The sequence below is a fragment of the Ambystoma mexicanum genome, chromosome 6q, assembly GCF_040938575.1.
Source record: "Ambystoma mexicanum isolate Mex_15411 chromosome 6q, UKY_AmexF1_1, whole genome shotgun sequence".
Taxonomy (NCBI): domain Eukaryota; kingdom Metazoa; phylum Chordata; class Amphibia; order Caudata; family Ambystomatidae; genus Ambystoma; species Ambystoma mexicanum.
In genome coordinates, this window is record NC_090937.1 from 1,449,140,766 (window position 1) to 1,449,164,249 (window position 23,484).

Sequence of the window (23,484 nt, forward strand, 5' to 3'; positions counted from 1 at the left end):
GGTAGCTTACTATAACTGTGTAGCCTCCATTTCAGCTAACTCCCCACAACCATGGTCTGACCACCATCTCCTTTCATTTGCCCTTGAAGCCCAAAGTCCCATCATCAACAATGTGCTAGCCTCAGCTATCCCCACGAGAAGTAATAAAAATATCACAGTGGAAAAACTAATCCCACTCATCATACCGACTCTGAACCAACTCCCAGCCACCTCCACCCCTCATGACCTCATAGAAGGCTACAACAAAATCATGAGCTCAGCCCTTGACTCCATTGCACCATTGAAGATTAGAAAATGTAAGCCAAAGAAATACCTGAACTCCTGGTTCTCCCCTCACCTTAAAGCCCTTAGATTCGAGAAACGCAAAAAGGAACAAGTCTGGAGACAATCTCCCACAGACAACAACAAGTTGATTCTCAATAAAATAACATCCACCTACAAAAAAGAAATCATAGCCGCCAAACAAGAATCCTACAACCAGAGAATAACACAAGCTAATTCCAGCACCAAAGAATTCTTCACTATCATTAAAGAACTGGAAACACCTATTCTAACTCCAGACACATGTGTTAAAGACAAACAATGGTGCACCAGTGTCCAAAATGCCCTGTCTAATAAAGTAGCAGGCCTCCAAATTAAAATTAACAAAAGAAAGATTCCCTAACCAAATTGACAAACTCCTCTAACACTGCCCCTAGGCCCACATCCCAACACTCCAGGCTCAACAACCCTCTTATCTGCTTCAGCTTCTCCAAAGTCTCCACCCTAAACTGCAAGGGTGACCCCTGTCCTTCACAAATCATCAAAGATGCGGCTAGAGACCTCTCTCCATTCATTACCAAACTCATTAATGCCTCCTTCTCTTCAGGTACCATCCCCAGCAACCTTAAAGAGTCCTGGGTCCTCCCCCTTCTCAAGAAGCCCTCTCTTGACCCTTCTATATCCAGCAACTACAGGCCTATTACCACAAAACATTTCTTGCTCAAAATTCTAGACAAGACAGCATACCTACAAATACAAAAATACCTTGAACAAAACCATCTCCTGGGCATCCGGCAATCAGGCTTTAGACCCCAACACGGGTCAGAAACGGCCCTTATCGATCTGAAGGCTCAAATTGACACACTGAGAGATAATGGGAAAACTGCCTTAATGCTCCTCCTAGACCTCTCGGCAGCATTTGATCTCGTAGATCATAAAACTCTATGCAACCATCTGGACTCAGCTGCCTACTTCTCCCACGAAACCATCGGCTGGATCGAGTCATTCCTAAGCAATAGATCTATGCGTGTCTTCTCCACCTCTGCCGCCGCAGACCCCATCCCAATCACTTGTGGAGTTCCTCAGGGATATTGTATCTCCCCACACTGTACAACGTGTTCATGCAGCCCCTGTTTCATGATCCCGATGGCCTGGGTATCACCTACACTTACTATGCTGATGATACCCAGATCCTCATCCCTTTGACGGGAGATTACAACGATGATTTGGCCTTGGTGAACAGGCTGTACCTCATCATCCAGGCATGGATGGCCTCTCATAGTCTATGCCTGAATGATGACAAGACTGAACTCATCATCCTTGGTTCCACTCCCAACATCACCAAACTGGACCACAAATACACTAGCTTCATCATTGACGGGAACCCAATCACGGTAGCCAAAGAAGTGAAAACGTCAGGAATATACATTGATACCTCCCTCTCCTTCCACAAACAGGTCAGCTCCATGGCATCATCCACGGCTTACACCTGTAAGTTAATAAGAGCAGCCAAACCATTCCTATCCTCACAGAGCTGCATCACTCTAGCCAGAGCCCTCGTACTATCAAAATTGGACTACTGTAACGCCCTCTACATAGGAGCCAACAAACAGGTCACCAACAAAATCCAGACGTTGCAAAACAATGCTCTCAGAGCAGCACTTAGCATCTCTAAAAGAGAACATATTTCCAATATCAGGATAACTCATAACTGGCTCAACATTACAGACAAAATCCTGCTAAAAGTAGCCTCCTTAACTCATAAATGCCTCAACAATGCTGCCTCCCGCTACCTAATTGACAGAATACATAGATACACACCTAACAGACCCACTAGAATCTCAAATGCAAATCTGCTCACAGTTCCTAGGTTTAAACGAACCAAAATGGGCGGCAACAGTTTTCAGATGAAAGCAGCCTAACATTGGAACTCCCTACCACCCACCTTAAGGATTTCTTAATCCTATACCCACTTTAGACATAATTATATCCAGTGGTTAAAACACAATGACTGCTAATTGACTGCCTAACCTATCATGCTACTGTATACCATGTAAATATGTATATTCTTACACTGTATATCACTGCCTCTATTGTAACTGTTTTAACCTATGTACTCACTGTAAATACTGTACAGCACTGTAACTAAGCTGAGAATATTCTTGTCTGCTCCTGCGCCCTCTTACCCTCGGGTCCGGCGCGCAATATAAGTGAATAAACAAACAAACAAACAAACAAAACTGAAGGTTCTAATTAGAAATTGGGATTTGAATGTGTGTGGATCTGCACAGAGGGTGTATGAAAAGGTTAAAAATATGTACACTAATTGTGTTAATCTGACTTTCTCATTGCACAATAGTTGACATTTATTTTCAATTTGAGTAGTAAAACTGAAGATTTTCATTAGAACTAGGCACGTCAATATATGTGGATTGGCACAGCCCGCAGAGGGTGATTTAGAAACAATCATTATAGCAAATCAATGTTTCTGTGGAGGTGCATAGGCGTGGCTGTACAGTTTGAAACAACTTTTTCATGACACAATAGTTTAGAGTTTGTTTAAATCTGAGTAAAGAAACTGAAGTTTATCATTTGAACTAGGGACGCTAATGAATGCGAAATGGCACACCCGGGGAGGATAACTGGAAAATTACAAGTATAATAAATGTATATTTGTATGGAGGTTCTCATGTGTTTTGAATAGTTTTAAGATTATTTTAGTAATGCAGAGATCTTTTAGATTCAAAATGTAATGTTAAAAGCACGTGTTAGGTAGTCCAATATGGCAGATATTTTAGACCCTGAACATGAGGACAGTCTGTTTTTAGTGTCAGGCTGGTCTTCAGTATTTAAACAGAAGCCAAAATGGCGCTGCAGCTATCCCACAGAATCGCTGACTGAGGACGGCATACATGCCACTGAACACATATACTAATGTATAGGTGAATGGTAATACATAGAACCACTTCTTAAATTGTAAGAATTTAAGGTTATGTGGGATGCTGGAGGGTTTGATGAAATTGTTATATTAGCACTCTGTTTACCTGACAGGTAAATAGTTTTACCAAAGCGCTTCATAGCAGACCTTACATTAATAATTAAGAAAGTGAAGGTGAATTATCAAGCACGATTGCAGGTACATGGGGTGTTATAAAGGTAATACATTTGTCAAGTATATATTAAAAGGTAATTTAAAATATTACGTGATAATTTACAGTGCAGAAAGAAATGTCAGAGAAAAGCTGGAAAAAGTAAAATGCATTGAAATTAATTATCTACCAACACAGATGATGGTTGTTAGCGCTGGGCTACTGAAAGAATAAGGAGTACGACTGTAAGGAACTAAAGAAAATACTCACAATGCAAGTCACACCTACAGGCATTGAAACATTTTTCATATTGTTAGAAAAGATTGGAAATTCTAACTGTTAGTCAGATTGATGTGGAGGGAAAATAACGTAGACCAGTTATTTGTAGTTCAAAGAAAACAATGTATTTATTTACTTTTTGTCCATTTGTAAGGTGCTTATACATCAAGTAAATTGTGTTTCAAAGCACCCACAGGGCAACAGGGAGTGAACATGGGAATGAAAAGCAAATATAACAATGAAAGAGAGAGGCAGTCCTACTAGGCCTTGTGAACATTCAGAGCATGCAAGTGCACAGATAGAGGGATGGGGGGTAAGTGCTTGGAGTAACAAGGCGTAACACAGAGGAAAGTGCTAGGAAGTAAGATGCAAACTGTTAAGTGACTGGCAGAGATTACTTGGTGAGAGTGGTGAACTGCAAATAAATAAGTGCAGGCCTGTGATAGCACAGGTCAGTGGGTGCCTAAGGCAAGTGCTGGGAGGGGGCGTAGGCTGTGGAGTTTAGCAAAGGAGGGACAAAGGAAAGTCTTGAGGAGCATCCGGAATTTGAGGTGATCCGGCTCAACTCAAGATGTAGAGGAAGGGGGGGGCTATTCCATAGGAGGGAGCCAGCCAAGGAAAGAGATTGTCCACCAGCTCACTGTTTAGCAAATCGCTTGACACACAGAGAGTTGGTGCTGGAGGAACTCAAAGATCTGGAGGAAGTGAATTTTGTGAGAGACAGTTGTAGATAGCATGATCCCTGGCCCCAGAAAGCCTTATGGATGATGAAGAGGGATTTGAATTTGATCCTTGCAGCAACCGTGAGCCAGTGGAGAGTTTTTAGGGCTGGAGAGATGAGGCCCCTGGGCTTGAGGCCAAGGATAAGTCTTGCAGCCCCATTCTGGATTAGCTGGAGGGGACATAGAGAGGAGGAGGGTAGATTGAGGAAGAGGCTATTGCAGTAGTCAAGCCTAAAGAGTACCAGAGCTCTGGAGACATTGAGCTTCTGAGGAAAAGTGAGGAAAGGAAGGATTCCTTTGAGGAGGTGGAGTTGAAAGTGGGCATTCTTGGCAAGGTCGTAGATGTGAGGGAGGAAGGAAAGAGAGGAGTCGAAGATGACTCCAAGGTTTTTGGCTTCAGATGAAGTAGAAGGGTCAGAGCCCATAGAGGGTGGCCAGAATGAGGGGAAGAAATAGGGAGCAGGAGTCCCAATGGGGAGGATCTCAGTCTTGCTGGCTAAGAGAGGAGCCAAAAGGAGAAGTGTCAAAACAATTACTTAGCACTAAATATATTTCATAGTCCAATTACTGGTTCACTACCTTAATGATCTCTTAAGTGGTCAAATTAGAATAAGTTCTAAGTGAGTATCTTAGCAATATATTAATTTGTTGTAACATTATTACATCGGATGAAGCTTAATACAGCCTTATTACGTAGGAATTTATGTTTTTTAACAAAGAGCTATTTGTTACAATAAAATTTGAAATTATTTTTATCACACATATTTTTCTAAATAATTTGTGGTTCTCTTTTTGTTTCCCTATTTACATGCACGTTTTATTTTATTTTTTTGTTTTTTCAAACATAAATTGGCTTCGGCATGTTTGTCTTTTCACGTTGTTTATTTGGATGGAAATAACTATGGTGAATCAGGTAATAAATAAACCAGTTATTTCCCTGAAGAACCTCACCAGAGGTCGGAAATAGTGCATGACCTCAAGAGTGAAACACTTGTTGGCACTATAATGACATAGTTAGTAGTTTGTTGAAAATTTGATTAATGGCATCAAAAAGGCATAATAATGAGTTTGTTGAATCTGGACATGAGTAACATTACAAATAAATGATTTTGAATAGAATTGTTATAATCGAGAAAAGTGATATTTTCTTTGGATTAAGGTTTCTAAGAAGGACTTCCTTAGATTTATAAAATCGTTATGACAACACTTAAGGATGGGTGATTTTTTGTACCAACGTTTTAAATGAAAAAAATGGAACTTTGAAAATATGTTTGGATATTAACAAAAAAGGGACTGTTTACTCAAATTCTATATGTTTTTTTTCTATGGACGTATGATTAATACCTGAAGTAATAAAATAGTTGATTTAGCAGAAATTATGCAAAATACATGTGGTTACTTTATCATTGAATTCAGATTGGGATTGGAATGTATGTTTCCCGTGAATTTGGATTAAGACGGTTTAAGACATTTGGTAATACGAACACAAAAATCACAAATAATAACTGAATAGATAAAGAAAACATTTTTTAGAGGTCTGTGGATTTTCAGAAGGATGGATGGGACTGTTGTGGGGTCACTATCAGAAGGATGTGACGCCTCCCATAAAGTTAAACATCTGGCATCTCTGGTCCTGGCTTCTCAATTTGCATGTGAGACTCAGTTTTGTTTTCAATATGGGCCCATAAACTGCATAGTAAACAGCCTGAACGGCTGAAGCTTTCAAGTTATTTGGCAGCTCTCAATTTGCAACACTAGCCAGCTCTGTACACAGCTTTTTTCCTGCAGTACTTTTCAGTATCAGTCGTTGAGGAATCACTCCACAGGCATACAACTCGTTTTTTCTGGCCGGAGGTATGACCAGGCAAAGAATAATAATTCCAGATACACAGCTCATTTCTTCTACCTCTGTGCAAGTTAGTCAATGAGGTGTAACTCCACAGACACACAATTCATTTCTCCTGGATCTGTGGACATCTGACAATGAGGAATAACCCCACAGCCAAGTAGCACCTGACTCCCACACAGAGCAAAAACCATACACACATGCAGTTCCTTTTTCCTTACTGTGCCGCACAATGACAAACAACTCCACAAAGACACCTATTCTTCCTATTACCACCATGGAGTAATTTTACTCACCCATCAAGCCCCTTACCTGTCCATAAACTCCAATGGGCTCTCGCCTGCCAAAATCAAAATCCCTGGCTACCCATAAAAAAAAGGAAAAAAAACATTTTTATTTTTAAATGGAAGCTCCTGAGCTGGGTGCCAGCACCACGTGACTCTTTGTTTCTGGAATGGCTGGCTTTCTTGTTCAGGCCTCCACTTGAGTACTACTTTGAGTCGTGGCCCTAAATAAGAAAGAATAGGAATAACAAATAATTTGTCTTTCTGGAATTCTATACAATAATTGCTAGACGCATTAAAGGTTTACTTCAGGCACACTTCAGGGGGTGAGTTATGTTATGTTATGTTATTTTGCACTTATATAGCGCCTTATATACCATTGGTACGGTCTGAAGGCGCTGGTAGGTTGAACGCCCTTGGTAACCGAAGTTTAGGTCAGTAGAGAGAGTAGGGAGAGTCAATGACACGTGTGCGCACCGGGTATGTGTGCAGCTGGTGCGGTTTTCATTAAATAGCTGCTTCTTAGCGGTAGGTGTGGTGGTTGAGATCAGGGGTATGTGTTCGTTCTGGCAGGATTTATCCAGACCGACTGTGGCTGTGTTAGGCCTGAGGAGAACGCCTGGCTGGAGGGTGTTTAACCAGCAGTGTTTACTTGGTATGAGAACAGTTATACCGAATGGTGTCATAGTATCTCTGTGTTCTAGTTGAGTGGTGGTGTAAAGAAGAGAGTAAGCGTGGGGTGTGATATGATGGGTTACATGATGAGTTACATGCTCTTTCATACGTTCTATGAACTTTTATTCCTTCCATGCATCTCCGTCAGTGCTACACACTCCGGTCTGCTCGACGTACTCATGCATTCCAGTCCGCCCCGCGTGCTCCTGACAGCCCGCCAACCGTGAGTCACGGATTTAGTCTGTTCTTAAACACCTCAAATTCACAATGCAGCCACAAATTTCCAAAAAGCATTTAGAATAGAATAAGCATCCATTTCAGACTATCAATTTTGCAAGTTGCAGTTATAGCATGTTTCTTTCTGCTGTTGTCTCTATTATGATCATCACAAGACATTCCATCCCAGTGTCCTCAGTCACTTAACAAAATACTTGTGCCTAAAAGCTTGCGTACAGTGTAGAAATGTTTGACCATAACACATAAAGTGGCACTTGATTTCATTGTGCCACAATGAATGCTTGTTGTAATGTGTCTATCTTTCCTAGCTGCATGGCATACTGTTCAGGATGTTTGTTTGCATGTATGACGTAATGAGTGCCCAGAGTATGGGATGCCTTGTGAGGCCAACTTCTGAAGCCTGATAAGTAGATCTATGAAGGCTTGACATGTGGCAACTTTGCACCAAACCCGCAAATGAACTGACCTGCTGTTAAATCTGTTACCAGTTTAATGGTATCCACTACAGAGTGTAATTTGCTTTCTGACTTAGAGAACATTTAGACATCTAATTACTCATTTTACTAAAGCCGGTAAAATAGCTCTAGCCGGTAAAATAGCTCTGTGAGTTGAGTGCTTGCTGCAGCGATGTGTGTGTGTGATCGGCGGGTTGCAGATTCAAATCATGGCAAGGCCAACTCAGCCTTTCATCCTTCTGAGGTTGATTAATGAGTACCAACACAGGTTGGGTGATATTGCATATATTTGGTCTATATAAAAACACATCATTATCATTTGGCCTTGGACGTCTGCTTGCATTCACAGTAATTTGGAAATATGGGCCTATACACACTGATATTAACGATACATATGGTGATCCATTCTAGTATGAAATGTATATCACATTACAGTGATATTGTAACCATATGTTTTCTAGTATACTTAGGGACAATTCTATGTTATGCCACTTCCTGTTTTGTCAAGGGGTGAAAGGTTGTGTCCCATCACTTCCTGTGATGTCGCGCCGGGGTGAGCTCAAATGACATCACTTCCTGTGATGTCCGCAGAGGTCAAGGGTCGTGTGATGTCACTTCCGCTACCTCAGGCTTTTCGGTGAAATGACATCCCTGATTTGTCGCATCTCTGGAAAGGGTGACATGCAGGGTAAGAGAAGAAGATACGGTTATAAGGCAATTTTTATTTTTTTCTTGGACCCTATGATTAAAACAGCTACATGCTATGTTCTTCTGTGACTACATTCTTATAGGACACCTGTAAGACCTGTACGTCCTGTTGACTGTTTATGTTGTCTTGTCCTTCTGTGTCTGTTAGGTATATGCTGTATCACCCTCAACCCCCATTCCTTCACATAGACCAAGTTATAGGTAATCCCGGAATGTTGCTATAGCAGTGTTCTCAGACTTTCTTATACAGTATTTGCATTATTTTTGGTATTAATGTTAAACATGCTTGACAGTACTCTCAATTATTCTCTGTCAATAATTAAGATGTTAAAATGCATGCACACACAAGGCGAAGAATAGATGTTATGTCCAGGGGGAGTGACGTTACACTCCCCAATTGGCCAAATTACAGGCTATATGAGCTGTTATGGCTCTACAATTCCACATGGCCCGGTAATTGGCCAATGAGGGAAAGCCTCCCCATTCCACCAGGGCACGCTACCCTGACAACTTATCACTCCCTCATCACGGAAATGCCACGCTGAGAGTCATGCTGACAGCGCAACATGGCTCTCAGTGTGGCGCTCTCATGATGAGGGAGCGCCATGCTAAGAGCCATGCTGCCTGTACCGCATGGCTCTCATCTCCTCCCTCTTCACTGTGGTGCTGCGCTGACAACCAAACTGTCAGCATGCTACACTACCTTGCCCGACCGCTCCTGGCCAATGCTTCTCTGGCACAAAAAATGACCCTGCCCTCCCCCAACATTTTACCTTCCCAGGGATGCGGCAGAGGTCCTCCTCCAAGCGACACTCTCATCCTGCCCAGGGCGTGAAATAAACCACTCCCCTACTCTTCTTGCTAGGGTGGGTGGTCGTCCCCCTTTTGCCTGTACCCTTTAACAAGCCGCACCTGGCAGACACAAGCCCGGCTGCTAATTAACCCTTGCCCCTCCTCCTCAACGTTTGGGCGTGGTCGCTGGTAACTAAGTAGTTCCCAGCAACCACTCCAGGCAGATTTCCTTTTTTTTTTATCATTTTAAAATGTTATTTTTTTGGGAACATACTAGCTTTATAGATCACACCCTCAAAGCGTACAGAGTGTTATGGGCCCTCAAGACCTTGTTAAATGCCATCACTGCACTCAGGCCTTTAACTTGGTCTTCACAGCCCATAACTCCCAGTACGGTTCTCTGGCTAGATCAATTAAAGTATTATAAAAAGAAGGGGGTGAGGCTGGCATATATTCAATACTGATTGGATGAATGCAATACGGAAAGAAACGAGGAAGCTTTCTCACTGTATCCACACACATGCACAGACCTCAAATATAGCAGATGTGTTGCCAGGAAGTGAGGAGAAAAATGTGGAACAAGGTCACGGAAACAGGAGAAGAAGGGAGTAAAGAGGGGAATCGGGGTGAAGTAGAAGAGTGATGTGGCAAAGAGGAGCAAGAGGTGAAGGGTAACCAAGGGTGAAGGGTAACCAAAAGCAGGACGAGGAACAGAAGAAAGTGCGTGAAGAAGGCGTGGTGGCAAGGACGATATTTAAGATGTCTTTATTGCACCTTTGGTTACTTGAGTTTTTCGTGATTCAGATTGTTAACAGGTGACTAAAAATAATAATATTACCAGTTTTTATAAAGCACCAGCTCACCCAAGGGCATCAAAGCGCTGTAATAACAGTTGATATTGTTACCAACTGGGTGGTACTCAATTTATCCACCTCAGAAGGATGAAAGGCTGAGTTGGCCCTGCTGTGATTCGAACCTGCATCACCGACAGGATAGGCACAGACGTCAGAAACGAGCCCTTAGCTCGCTGTTCTATCTTACATGTTACAGATCATACAAAACCATGGTAAAACATGGTTACAATAATAAAGTCTATCCATGACATACGCGACTTAAATATATACCAATACTTTGCATATAATGTCATATAAGTAGTCAGGGCAGTTTCTAGTCCATTTGGTGCCCAGGGCGAAACACTAAAATGCGCCCCCATGCTCAGCATGCGCACCAATACCAAACTACACTCCACGGTTAGAGGTGGCAAGTGAAAGATGGATTAGAGAGAGAACCTGACGTCCATGTTGGCAGTTGCCATGGGAAGCATTGGCACATGTGGACGAAGCAGGACACGAGGTGCCATATTAGGGAAAGGCTGCCTCATTTATGAGGCATACATGTGTACAATGCACATCCTCGGGTGGTCTGATGGTGACAGTGGTGTGTGTGTTCATGGAAAGAATGTATGTGGTGTGGTGGAGATAGGTGTGCTGGGAAGGACTTGGTGTTCATTGTTTTGACTGTGGTGTGTGTTTGGATTCGGAGTACAATGTATGGCAATGTATGGCAGGTGGAGGTGTGGTCTAGAAAGGGTATTGTAGATTTCGAGGGGTGTTATTGTGATCCATACATGTGTGTGTATATGTGCATGGGTCAGAGATGTTTGAGGTGTGGGTGTAAAGGATGAGTGTTGGTGCTAGGAATGAGGATCTGATGTGTACATAAAAGGTGTTTTAGTGTGGTGAGCCTGCTTTAGGGAAGTCTGTGACTCTGGGTGGGGGCTGTACTTGGGTGGTGTCCGAGTGTGAGCTATTTTGGGTTTTATTTGTGATTGGGAGGTGTGTGCGTGGTGCGGATGACTTGTGGTCCTTTTTTTGGGAGGTGTTTGTATATAGAAGGTCTTGCGTGTTGAGAGTTGCGTGTGTCTCCTATGCATATAGGGTGAGCAGATAGAATGTGAGCATGTTGTTGGGAGTGCAGCATTTTTGTGAGGCGTGTACAAATGTTATGGTGTCTGGTGTTGTGTGTACATGGTGTAGTAGGCATAAAGTGTCAGTGTGTGTTGTATATAAATTATGTGAGACTGTGTTGTGGAGCTCAAGGTATTTCGGTGTGTTTGCATTTGAGGGGTGAATACAGCATTCACAATGAAATCTGTTTAAGAAATGAGTCTTTAAAAAGGCACCTTACACCCACATTTGGTGATCAGGCATGGGGCACATTGCTCTGGTATTACTCCATAGCAGACAGGAAAAAATAAAAGTGTACCTCCAAAATAGTTTCCAATCATTATTACCTTTTTTATCCACACATCCTTCACATTTAAGTCCATTTTTATGCGCCTTCACAACTCACATTACATTAGCCACTTCCAGTGTAATTAGAAGTGCATTTACAAAAGGTATGTAAGAGAACTTCAATATTTGTGAATGGCCGTAAACGTGCACTTTTGTGGACTTGTACCTCTCCCGAAACCAGATAGCCTAATCACACACACAGCGCTCCCCAGCATTCCCCAGGCGAATGCCCAATTTGCAGGGCTTGCAATACCTTAAGCCAAAGCGTAAACCAATGGAAAAGTCTTCCCCTTCTTCTTAAGCATTCACGGAGCGCATTGGAACAGATCTGACAAAGCACACCAAGCCAGGCACCTCACAGTCCTGCCAGGCTCAACATCAGTACAATATAACCCACTCCATCTGGGTAGACTCGCTACCAAGCTTGGCTTGGAAGTTACTGTGTAAGAAACGGCCAGCTTGGCGGATTCCCGAAAGAATCACAAAGGATTTCAGTGCACCGCAAAACTGCAAAAAATGGTGGCCGGGGCTCCCAGAACCTCTCTGATGTTACACCTGATGTCACCTGCTGCCACTACTCGCCCCAAGGTAATCGCGCCCCACCCACCACCAGGGCCATCACGCCCAGAGGGAAATTCTGCCTCCCAGGGCAATTGTGCCCCCTGGGGTAATTACGTCCCGGGCAGCTGCCCACCTCGCCGGACCAAGAAACGGGCCTGTAAGTAGTCCCCTACCCAGGGGTGGACTGGGAACCAAAAGAGGTCCTGGAAATCATTTTGAAAGTGGCCCCATATTACACATTTTCTGCAGTCCTAACCCTTGTCCTATGGGAGTATTAGGAAATACCCCGCAAAAGATGCCCAGGCTGCAGAGGCCTACCGGGAAATCTCCAGCGTTCCCTATAGGCCAGTCAACCCCTGCCTCTGCCCCCAAATAACCAAGGCTGATCTATTAGGACCTTTTTTCTCAGGGGAAAGGAACCCTGTTATGCAATCATCTCTCACAGCCCCTTTCACTGGCATACAAAACATTTCCCCGAGCGAGTTGTAGGGTAAACTTAAAGTGATAATTTCCCCCGTGCTGTCGTGTTCTTGATATTCATCTCAAAATCACCTATAACAAAAGTAATTGCTGATTCCTCATTATCCAGCAAACCTTCCCTCCTTAACAGAGGACTGATTTTTTTGGAGCATAAACAATTGTATCCTGGTCAAAGAAGTAAAAGAGGAAGAGATGAAAACGGGAACGAGAAGTAGGAGGAGAAAGGAAATTAAAAATGATTCAAATGAGGAGAACGAATAGGAGAAGGAGAAAAGAGAAGGAGGAGAAAGAAAGCGACAAAGAGGAAAAGAAGAAGAAGAACAAGAAAGAGGAAGAGAGGACTATTTACACAAGAATGTTTTGCGGAAGTACACCCTCCAGTTGAACTGCTTACGCAATGCAGACCCTGACATTGATCCATGGCGCAACGCTCTGTAGCACTGAACATCTTTAACTGCAAGCCATTCCGTTTCCCAGGTGTTATATACACGGCTAATTATGATTCATTTATGCAGAGACACTAATTTAATAATTAAGAGGCTTAGCAGGAGGCATTAACCTCAATTAAGTTCTTATTCAAATGACTGCCCTTGCTGCCACTACGTGTGAATTTAACGGTTTCCCATTGTTCTGGGCTGGTCCGGTTGTGGGGGAGTGCTGTGGGTGAACTCCTGCGCAATCTGTTCATCAACCCACCCCTGCTAAGCCCATCCGCTCCCCCTGTTGCCGCCATTGCCCTTTCTTGTGAAAATGTGTACGTTTGCCCTTCAACCCACCGTGCAGTAATTGAAACCCTGTCCCTTCCCTGGCATGAAGCCCATATAGAGAGGCGTGCCACTCTGCAGCCATGCTTCAACAGAACATCAACGTGTTTTGGGAAAAATATAGATCGTGACAAATTGGAAATATATTCCGCTTAAAATTTGCGCACAGACTGGATGTTAACCGTGTAGCTGGTGATCTGCGGAACTAAGTATCGAGACTATTTTTTCATATCATTTAATTTAAAAAAACTGATGTACTGATTTTACAGTATTTCAATTGTGTAAACTGTCTTAAACTCAAATAATGGTCGGATTACTTACCGATAATCTTCATTACTCTTAGCCTGACTCTTCCACATCACAGTACTTACGAAGGTGATCAGCCTTGCACTAGAACCCTTTCCCAAATGTGTTTTTACAGTCCCTCCCCCTCTGAGACAGGGTATAAAGTGCCTGAAATGTCCTATAATCCTTATTCTTGATTGGGCCTTAGATATGGAACCGTCCTTGCTAAACTCCGACGATTAATGAGGTGTCCTAATTTGATTTTTCTGCTAGGTCACAGGATGGGGTGGAGGTAAAGCCCACACCTCCTTTGTTGGACGTTTGGGGGTTTATCCTGGATACCTTACATTTTATTTGTTTTCTCAAAACAGTGGATTTACCACACTTTTTTGTTAAAAAGTTGAAAAGTCTGTCTTTCGTGCAATTATTTATTTATCCATTGTTTCATGTGGACTCATAGTCCCAATTGTGGTCAGCCGACACGTGTTATGACCGCGTGGGTCTTTATCAAGGAAGGTGGTATGGAATAGATGCCCCAAATGGGGTAGGGTGGTGATGAGCGGTCAGTCCATTGGATGACGGCTGGGCTTCAATTATGCCCTTAGTAATGTTCAAGCTGGGCGCATATGTGCGTCTTGGTCCGTGAGTCCACATGAAACAATGGATAAATAAATAAATAATTGCAGGAAAAACAGACTTTTCTACTTTTTAACAAAAAAGTGTGGTAAATCCACTGTTTTGAGAAAACAAATAAAACGTAAGGTATCCAGGATAAACCCCCAAATGTCCTATAATACTCTATGTCTATGCCAAACGAATGGGACGATCTTGCCACCAGGGAAGCAGAGGAGGGCCTTAGTATTGTGACATGAAAGAGAAAGATTAGGAGTAATGAAGATAACTGGTAAGTAATCAGAACATTATCCCCACACTCCTCTTCCCTGTCACAGTCCTTACTTATGAAGAATACCAACGAACCAATGATCAAAACAACACATAGTTGGACCAAAAGGAATACCCCTAAACCCTCACACACACAAAATCTTGTAGCAGACGTCATCCCATGAAAAGTCACAAACAAACTCCTGAAGGAAAGGAAAGGGAGCATGGAGAACATTCCTCAGACACCAAATGGGGAGAGGCACAAAACCAGGGTCTCGACATTATATTTTCAGGTATTTCAAAGGACCTTGCCTTGAATAGTCCATATGCAGGGACCACCGGTGAACGACACTGGTCCCAGGCAGAGACAAGGGAAACACCAGATTAACTATTATCCCCAAGGAGCCCCAAGGAACAGCCGATCAAGGCGGGGGCCTAGCACTCCCTTCAGCAAATAAGAGCACTGGGCAACAACCTCAACTTAATCCCCAGAGACTCTCGATAGAGCCACACCTCAGGTGGGCTGAAGAGGCAGATACCTACCCGGGATGAAGCAGGTGCCAAAAGTACCCACACCCCAGCAGATCCTTCTTACTACCCAGCTTGCTACTAAAGGACCCACAATTTCGAGAAAGAGGAGGACATATGCCTATTCATAGCAGGCTTAAAAAATCCACTGAAACAACACAGGACACAATCAAAGTATAGCATCACCCCTCAGAGCCTACGGGCCTGCAAGATGGTGGACCTTCCTTCCACAAGCTCTTCTAGCAGTTGAGACGGGCATCCAAGAATTGGCCACTAGCAAGCACACAGCTGAAACTGTGTATAGAGAATTCTGCAAAACGAAGCTCATTGGCAGTATGCTTAATGCCAAACCTATAAGCCACACCAGCAGAATTATTCAAAACAGAATGCAACCCAGGGCAAATCCACGGACAGGAGGAGGCAATCACCACATAACCAGTGTGGAATTGGCCTCACCACTCAACGTTGCATTAACACAGTTTCAAGGTCACTTCTAGCCTAAGAAAATGTAACGTTCGAGAGGCAAACATTCTTCCAAAGAGTGCAAGATGCACAAGAGCTGGTAGAGGCCTATGTGGCTGCGTTAAGGACATTGAGACATTCATGTGAATTTGGGACACTAACAAATTCTCTGATAAGAGACCAACTCGTACGTTGTACCAACAGCACAAGAGTGCAGGGAAAACATCTGGCCAAGATTTGACTCTAAAGGATGCGGTTGAAATTACCAAAAGTACGGAGCAGACAGCACATTAAATGAGGAACATGAAACTGGAGAAACAAGGCCAATACCTTTGTGCAATTAAGGCTTCAAAGAAAAGAAGCAGCGTGAATAAGGATGCAAGGTGTTTTAAGTGTGGGAGTGGAAGACGCATATCGAGCAGCATGTTCTACCCAGCCAAGAAGGCGCACAAGTGCAAGAGGAGAGGACATTTTGCTCATGTATGCAAAGACGGTGTAATTAACATGGTGAAGCCAGCCATCCAACGCTTGGATCAGGAGGTTTCTAACTCAGTCCAACAGCTGTTTTTAGATACACAAGCTTGCCACGTATTTGAGATCACTGCCATTTCAGGAAGCAAGAGAGGACTGATTGATGGCTTTGCATTGAGTGGCAAAAACGTACCAATGAAGGTTTATAGTGGATCCCCATGGAGTATAGGATCTACTGGAACCTACACAGAAATATTGGGTGGATCTTTAGAAGAGTTGATGAAGCACGTGCCTATGGGGGAGATGAAATAGAAATGATCGGTACATTTCTGGCATTAATTGAATACAAAAGCAGGAAGTGTTCAGCTGAGGTATACATGGCCCGGCAGGGCTCATCAATGTTGGGCTGGGATGAACAAGAAGAGTTGGGCATTCGAAGACAAGCTAATCTTTTTCTTTTGTTTTTTGTTTAATTTTTTTTATTTCATTTTGCATTTGCCAAAAATATGACATTTTACACAGTTTAGAAAACATAATCAGAGTGCACATACTTTATACAAAAGATTTAGTTTTCTTATTCCATAGAAAAGAAAAAATGAAATTACAAAGATAATATTTTAAAAAAAAGAGAGGAAGACAAATCATAAGCCAAAGAATCATTTCATAGGGTAGATGGAGTTCGCATGTGTCTACTTAAGGTCCAGTGTTCACAACACCCTTATTAATAGTCAAACTAAGTTCCTTTAGCAGCGCAGCCACCTCCAGAGTAAGAAAGACTTCAGTCCCGAAATCAACCTGTTAGATGTCATTACTAGACATTCTCCACTTGGATTGCAATAGATCCATCTTCCCAAATATCTTCTATGTTTTCTATGATACAGGAACTTTGTTCCTTCTGGTGCATAAATGCTGGCCTTCACAAAATCTCTTATTTCTTCATCAGTCAGGTCCTTGGGCTTTCATCCTGACTCAACATCAATCATGATTTTCATCCCTATGGCCTTTTTTGAAGTTTTCTGGCACTAAGAGATTAATGGCTTGATTACACAGAATCCAAGCAATATCATCACCAACAGGGCTCCTAGGAACTTGAATGTACTCATGAAAACAGTGTTCCAAACCAACTGTCATCATCAACTTCTTCAACTTCATCTATCATCTGATTTTGTAGTTGTGTCAGCATACTTATGGCTTCTGTTAAGATTCCATTTTCGTCATCGTGTGAAGGTATAAATGTGCAACATGATTCTCCGATTTTTGCACAAACACCTCCATCCATAGCTGTGATCATGTCTAGGCCATATCTGTTCTGGAGCGGCATTAGTCTAATTGCTCTTAACTCTTCTTTGCTTGCATTAAATCCCTTTATGGTAGCGTTGATGGTCTGCAGTAACTCCCATCTGGTTATCTGCAACCATTTAGTATTTGCTCCAACCTGAAGTCTTGGCATCAGAATCGTCATGAACACTGATGAGGTTAAGCTGAACAACCTATGTTCATATGGGATTGCATCAAGGGCTTCTATCGATTTGGCAGAGAAGTTGTTTTGTTTCTTCATTCGGTTTAGCAGTTCCACAGATCTCTTCTTCCTTAGGTGAGCATCTGCTTTCGGGAAACTGTCAATATTCAGATCACTTCTTGGAATCACTAATGCTGGAACATGGACATTTACCAATGTACATATACCTCCCCAATTCTTCAGCAATCTGATATATGCTTTGGATCCACACGCCCAATAATGTTCCATGATCACTCCAGTTCCATGCATCATTCGTGTAGCATCGAAGATTTGTCCACAGTTCTGATTCTCTCCCATTTTTTTGTACCATTGTTTCTAAAGCATAGTTTGGAACTCTCCAAGGGCACTTTCTGTAAGGATCCTCCTCTGTCTCCGACCCATGTCAGTAGTCTTGCAAGCCTCAGCCATAATGGTTTGCATATCATTTGTGCATTTTCAATTGTTTCTTTATAGTATCCAATGATCATCCATTCTCTGCAGATCGCCACTCCGTTCTCCCATCCTTCTAGAGAAAGCACTGTTCCCCAAATTTGCATTTCACCTATGTCCTTCCATCTTTGAGCGTCTTCTGTAGATTTTCCTTTGATGTTAAGTTTGTTGTTTGTTTCTTTTCCGATCTCTGCTCCTTTCACTCCAGGTTTCTCATATCTAATAACAATGTTCTTCGTTTTGCCATTATTTCTCGCCTTTATGTCTTGGACATAATCATCTTCATATGGATCTGTTGCTTCAGTTGCCCATTTGAGCGAAGCATCACTTCCCATGAACTGGCCTCTGGTCCTGCACATTGCTATAGGTGATAGGCAGTGTGCTGTTTTGACATCTACCTCAACAGCTATGAAGATTTTTGACTCCCCCATGCTGTACGGTTGGAGTGCACAAACAAAGCATTCTTCATCTGAATTTCGCCTTCCATCTTCCGTCATATGTTGGTACCATATGTTGTTTCCCAAGTGTGCTGTGCTATCCAGGTAATCATTCAGTTTGTTGTTGTCTTCTTGTGTGCTTCTTCTAATTGTTAACTTCTTTCAGTAGGTTTCTAAAACCACATCTTTGAACACATCTGTATAGCTTCTTTTGGCTGGTTGATTTATATGAACATCCATCCAGGTTCCCTGAGTAGTAGAAGGCTCTGTTAGTCCTTCTTTATCCCTATGTCTCTTCCTGGTAATGGCTATAAACGGCCATATTGATTTTGCTATTATCTTCGCACGTGATTGTCTTGCAGGACTTGAGCTTGAACCATTCATCACTGGATCAGGTGTGCTCGTAGGTGCTGTCTCCGTCTGTTCATTCTCTAAAGTTGTTTTTCTACTTAAAAGTTCAGCATCCTCCATTTGTCTCTCATCTTCTTTTGTTATAAAACTTCTCATCGTTTTTTCTCCAGGCTTTCCCCATTCTCTGGAATGTGATTCTGAAGTCATTGAAAATAGACCAGATGTGTATGTGCACATTATGTGTGTAGGTGTATCTTTCATCAATCCCTTATCTGGTTTACTTTGCCGACACTGTCTTCGGAGTTTCAATTCATTTATTAACACAAGTGCTGTGTGTGTGTCATTGTTTATCACATCCATCTCAAGCTCAGTCACTCTATCATTCTTTCTAGGAACTGGAATGATTATGTAAGGTCTGGGCAACTTTGTAAGTCTCATGTGTACATCATTAGGTGGGTGCATGGGATTCTGAACGCTTTGTTCACCTATAAAAAATGCAGTTCTAATTGTTAATGACAACAGTATGATAATGAATCCAATGCATGTGTAAATTATACACGTGTAGGTATTTTTACAGCATTTGGTCCTGGGCCAATATGAATGTCTTTCCTCATGGGGGAGGATTATGCTGCTGTTCTGGCTTCCCAACTAGATCATCTAAGGAAGAAAAACAGATAATTTTAATACATGCTAAACAGAGTCACTATATCTGGACTCTGCTGTCTCTGCCTGTAGGTCACTAGTGCTGGACCGATTATCTTCTTAGTCCGAGTAATAGACTGTCTCTTGGGTCTGAAAACAGTTCTCTTTCCATTAACAAAGGTTCCAAATGAGGCAATAAGCCTCATTTGTATATTACAGTAAGTTTTAACTTGCATGTTCCATATAGACCAATTCCCAGTCTGTGCCTCTGATCTGCTTCACTCCAGACGACATGTTGTTTTCTTGACAGCATAAACAAAAGTGTAGTCCTTGCAACACCTTCACCATCGGTCCCTCGAAGGAAAGTTTTTTTTTTTTCAATATAACTTTTTATTTGCATTTTAATATTACAACGGTACATCAGACATTTCTTAAGAGTTTGCTACATCTTCTCGCAAGCTGAGTTCATGGTTTGGTTAGTTGTCCATCTTTTTTTTAACCCAACCAACGGGTGAGAGGGGGTCTGCGGGATAGAGTTGTTCCGCAAAGTTCATAAATGGGGCCCAAGTGTTCTGGAAGTTGCTCGGGTTCCCTGCTCGTAGGGCGGTGATCTTTTCTGCGACTGCTGTGTCCCAGCATTTTTCTCACCACAGCGGGATTGATGGGCCTGTTGGGTTCTTCCAAAGGCGGGCAAGTGCTATTTTTGCAGCTGTTAGGAGGTGTGTACATATAAACTCTTCTGTGATTTCGATGATGACTGGAAAGTTCGACCTGAATTACAATGCAATGCAGGAGCATACTCAGATGTGTAGTGTTTGCTGTATCTCTGATGAAAGTGAGGATGTCGACATTGGCATGTCTCCCCACAAGGTCTGGAAAGTCTTCAATTAAGTGAAAAAATACAGCATTAGCTAATCTGTTATTTTCTTGTGATAGGGACATTTGTATTGTCCTCGCTGTACTCCAGAAGTAAAATAAACTGTTCTGCAATCACTGCGAGCACCCTCTACATTTGTTTTTTCGTTTTTAGGATCTTGAAGAAACTATGTTTTGTTTCTGAGCCTTCCCACCAACGATGGGTAGGACCTCAATACTAACTCGAAATAGATCAGAATGTCTTTGGTGAGGTCACTATTGCATGACACCATAAGTGAGTCCAAACAAGAATTCTGTGGCGAAGGACTCAGGATACTGTATTCTCTTCCAGTTTATATGTCCTTGATCAAAATATAGCATAGCTTTTCTTATCAAGGATTCAGTATTCCTCATTCCAAAAGTCCAAAATCAACAAGTTATTTTGTGGCTTATAAATGTAATTCTCTTCTTTCACCCTGCGACTAGGATGCCAAGAGTGTTTGTGTTTTGTGTTCTTCTTCCCTTATTTTGCTTAAAGGAAATGTCCAGAGCTAAGCCACAACTTTGCACAAAGGTTTCTTGCCTTTTGCTTGACTGGTCATGTGTCCTTCTTCCTCATCATGGATCTTGTCTGCAAGTGCTGTGTTTCTTCCCCATTGTCTGTAGTCTCTTCGCAGTGGGGTGCGTGCAGAGGGATTATTTCCGATATACGGCTTGATGTCATGAAGGAAGATCCAAGCTCTTCTTCACTGTAACTTGACTGCAGAGGTTGTGATGTCCTCTACAATGAACGGGCCGTGGAACCTTGGCTCGTCCCACCTCTTCCTTGAGTGATTCCTCACTAAGAGTGTCCCCAGGGAATAATTGAGGTACACATAATTCTGAAACATTATCTGTTGTAGCATCTCCTTCTGTGTTCTGAACTGCCCTACACCCTTCTTGTCATTGCTGCAGCTTTCCTGAAATGACAGAAAAACAAGATGTCATGCAATTCAAGTAGTTTTGTATTTCCAATCCTAACACTTCTCCTGTTGGCTGAGCATCACATCTAGCTCTAGTTCGAGGTGTTAACAGCGTCCGCATCCTTGTGCCCATCACGATTTTGTGCAGCGTGAGATGGTGATCAGAACCAGGTTGGTTTCTGAGTGCATACAATGCCAGTGGAAGACAGTGTAACCATCCCTTCTTCAGAGTAAGCTTCAACTTGACTATCCTTTCCTTTAACAAGCCGCTGAGCTTCTCGCATATCCAACTCCCTTACGATACGCCAATGAAAACATGTGCTTTATACCAAGCAACAAGCTGATCTGTTCAAATACTGCATTAACAAAATGAGGACCATTATCTGACCTCATCACTTCACACACTCCCCATCTGGGAAACACCTCCCTTACCAGGAATTTGGCTGCACAGGTAGAGTATGGGTGTGTACATGGATCTGCTTCTATCCATCTAGAGAATAGACACACCACAACAATTAAATACCTCTACCTGTTACATACTAGAATCATATTGACATAATCGATATGCAAGTGCTGAAAAGGCCCATCAGGCCTTGGTATGACTCGTCTAATCACACAGAGTGTATACCAAACCGTACACTTCTGACAGATTATGCAATTTATCATAAAAAATGCAACGTTTTCTGCCAAGTTCTGTATAAACCAGTCTTCGGCAATTGTTGCTGCTAGATTCTCTTTTGTTATGTGCGCTGGATAGTGTAACTATTCCAATGCTATCTTCATTAAGGCTATAGGCATCACTGGTTTACCACTGCTGTCTTGGTGCCACAAGCTCTCGGAGGGGTTTAAAGAACACCCTCTTTGCTTCCATAGGTTCTTTTCTTCCTGTGGTGCTTCTCCTTGGAGCTCCATTAACTGAGCTTTTGTCATATTTCTGTAGCCTTCCGGCTCACTTCGTACAACAATCATATTCTCATGCACATCAGACATTTCCACATTCATTATTATTTCATCTTCGGTTGCCACACACTTAGCTTCAGTGTCTGCTGCTTGATTTGCACGTGGGATAAAATCTGTCCCTTTTGATTGGGCTGCGCATTTCACAACCGCTATGCCCACTCTGAGCTGTAGTGCCTTAATGAGCCTGTCCAATAAGGTGGTGTGCTGCACTGGTGTGCCGTCCGCTCAGAGGTAGCCCCTCCTTTTCCAGCATGCTACGCCTGCATGCACTGTCGATGTCACAAAGGCAGAGTCACTGTACACTGTTGCTTCCTGATCTGCTTGATTCTCGAGTGCGAGTATCAGAGCCAATAATTCTGCAGCCTGTGCTGAATAATGGGAGGGAAACCGTGTACTAATGAGTACTCGGAATTCCCCATTCGCTGTGTGCTACATCACAGCGGAACCTGTATATCTTAGTCCATCATTTTAATTGATCCTGGAAGAACCATCAACGAAGATGATTTCTCCTTCTGCCAATGCATTTTCTTACACTCTGGGAATCTCATCAAATTCTTCATAGTTCGTGCAATCATTGGCTCTCCTTCAGTGACTGGCACTGCTATAAACATAGCTTGGTTCACTATTCTGGTTCAAAGTATTTTAATTGTTGGATTTAATATAACCATAAGCAGAAGCTCTTTGAGATGTCAATGTGCCTTTCAGTTTCTCTAAAATGGCAAATAATACGTGCTAGACAAATAATGTCATTGGGCACCCCATCACAATGGTTGTAGCTTTCTCTACGGCGAACACTGCGGCAGCCAAACATTGTTCGCACGGGAAGTGACCTCTCATTACTGGGTCCAAATTCCCACTGTAGTATACCAGGGGCTTGTGTGTAAGGACTGCTGCCATAACACTGCCATTCGTGTGTGAAAAGAGATATGATTCCTCTGCATAATTGGGAATCCCTGAGACTTGTTCTGTGCAAATGGCCTTTTTTTGGTTCATCAAATCCTCCCTCCATTGTCTTCGTCCACTTGATTTTTTCTTTTGTTGCTTGTGCTTTCTTTACCTGTAATCAAAGACGCATGCCCCAACGTAATTGCATAACCCTAGAAAACTCTGTATTTGTTTTATCGTGTGTGGCTTAGCTGTTTTTGAAATGGCTTCAGCTCTTTCAGGGGTACCCCTTTTCCCTTCATGTGAGATCAGCTGGCCTATGTTCAGCACTTCTTGTTGACAATATTGTAACTTCTCTTTGTCACATTT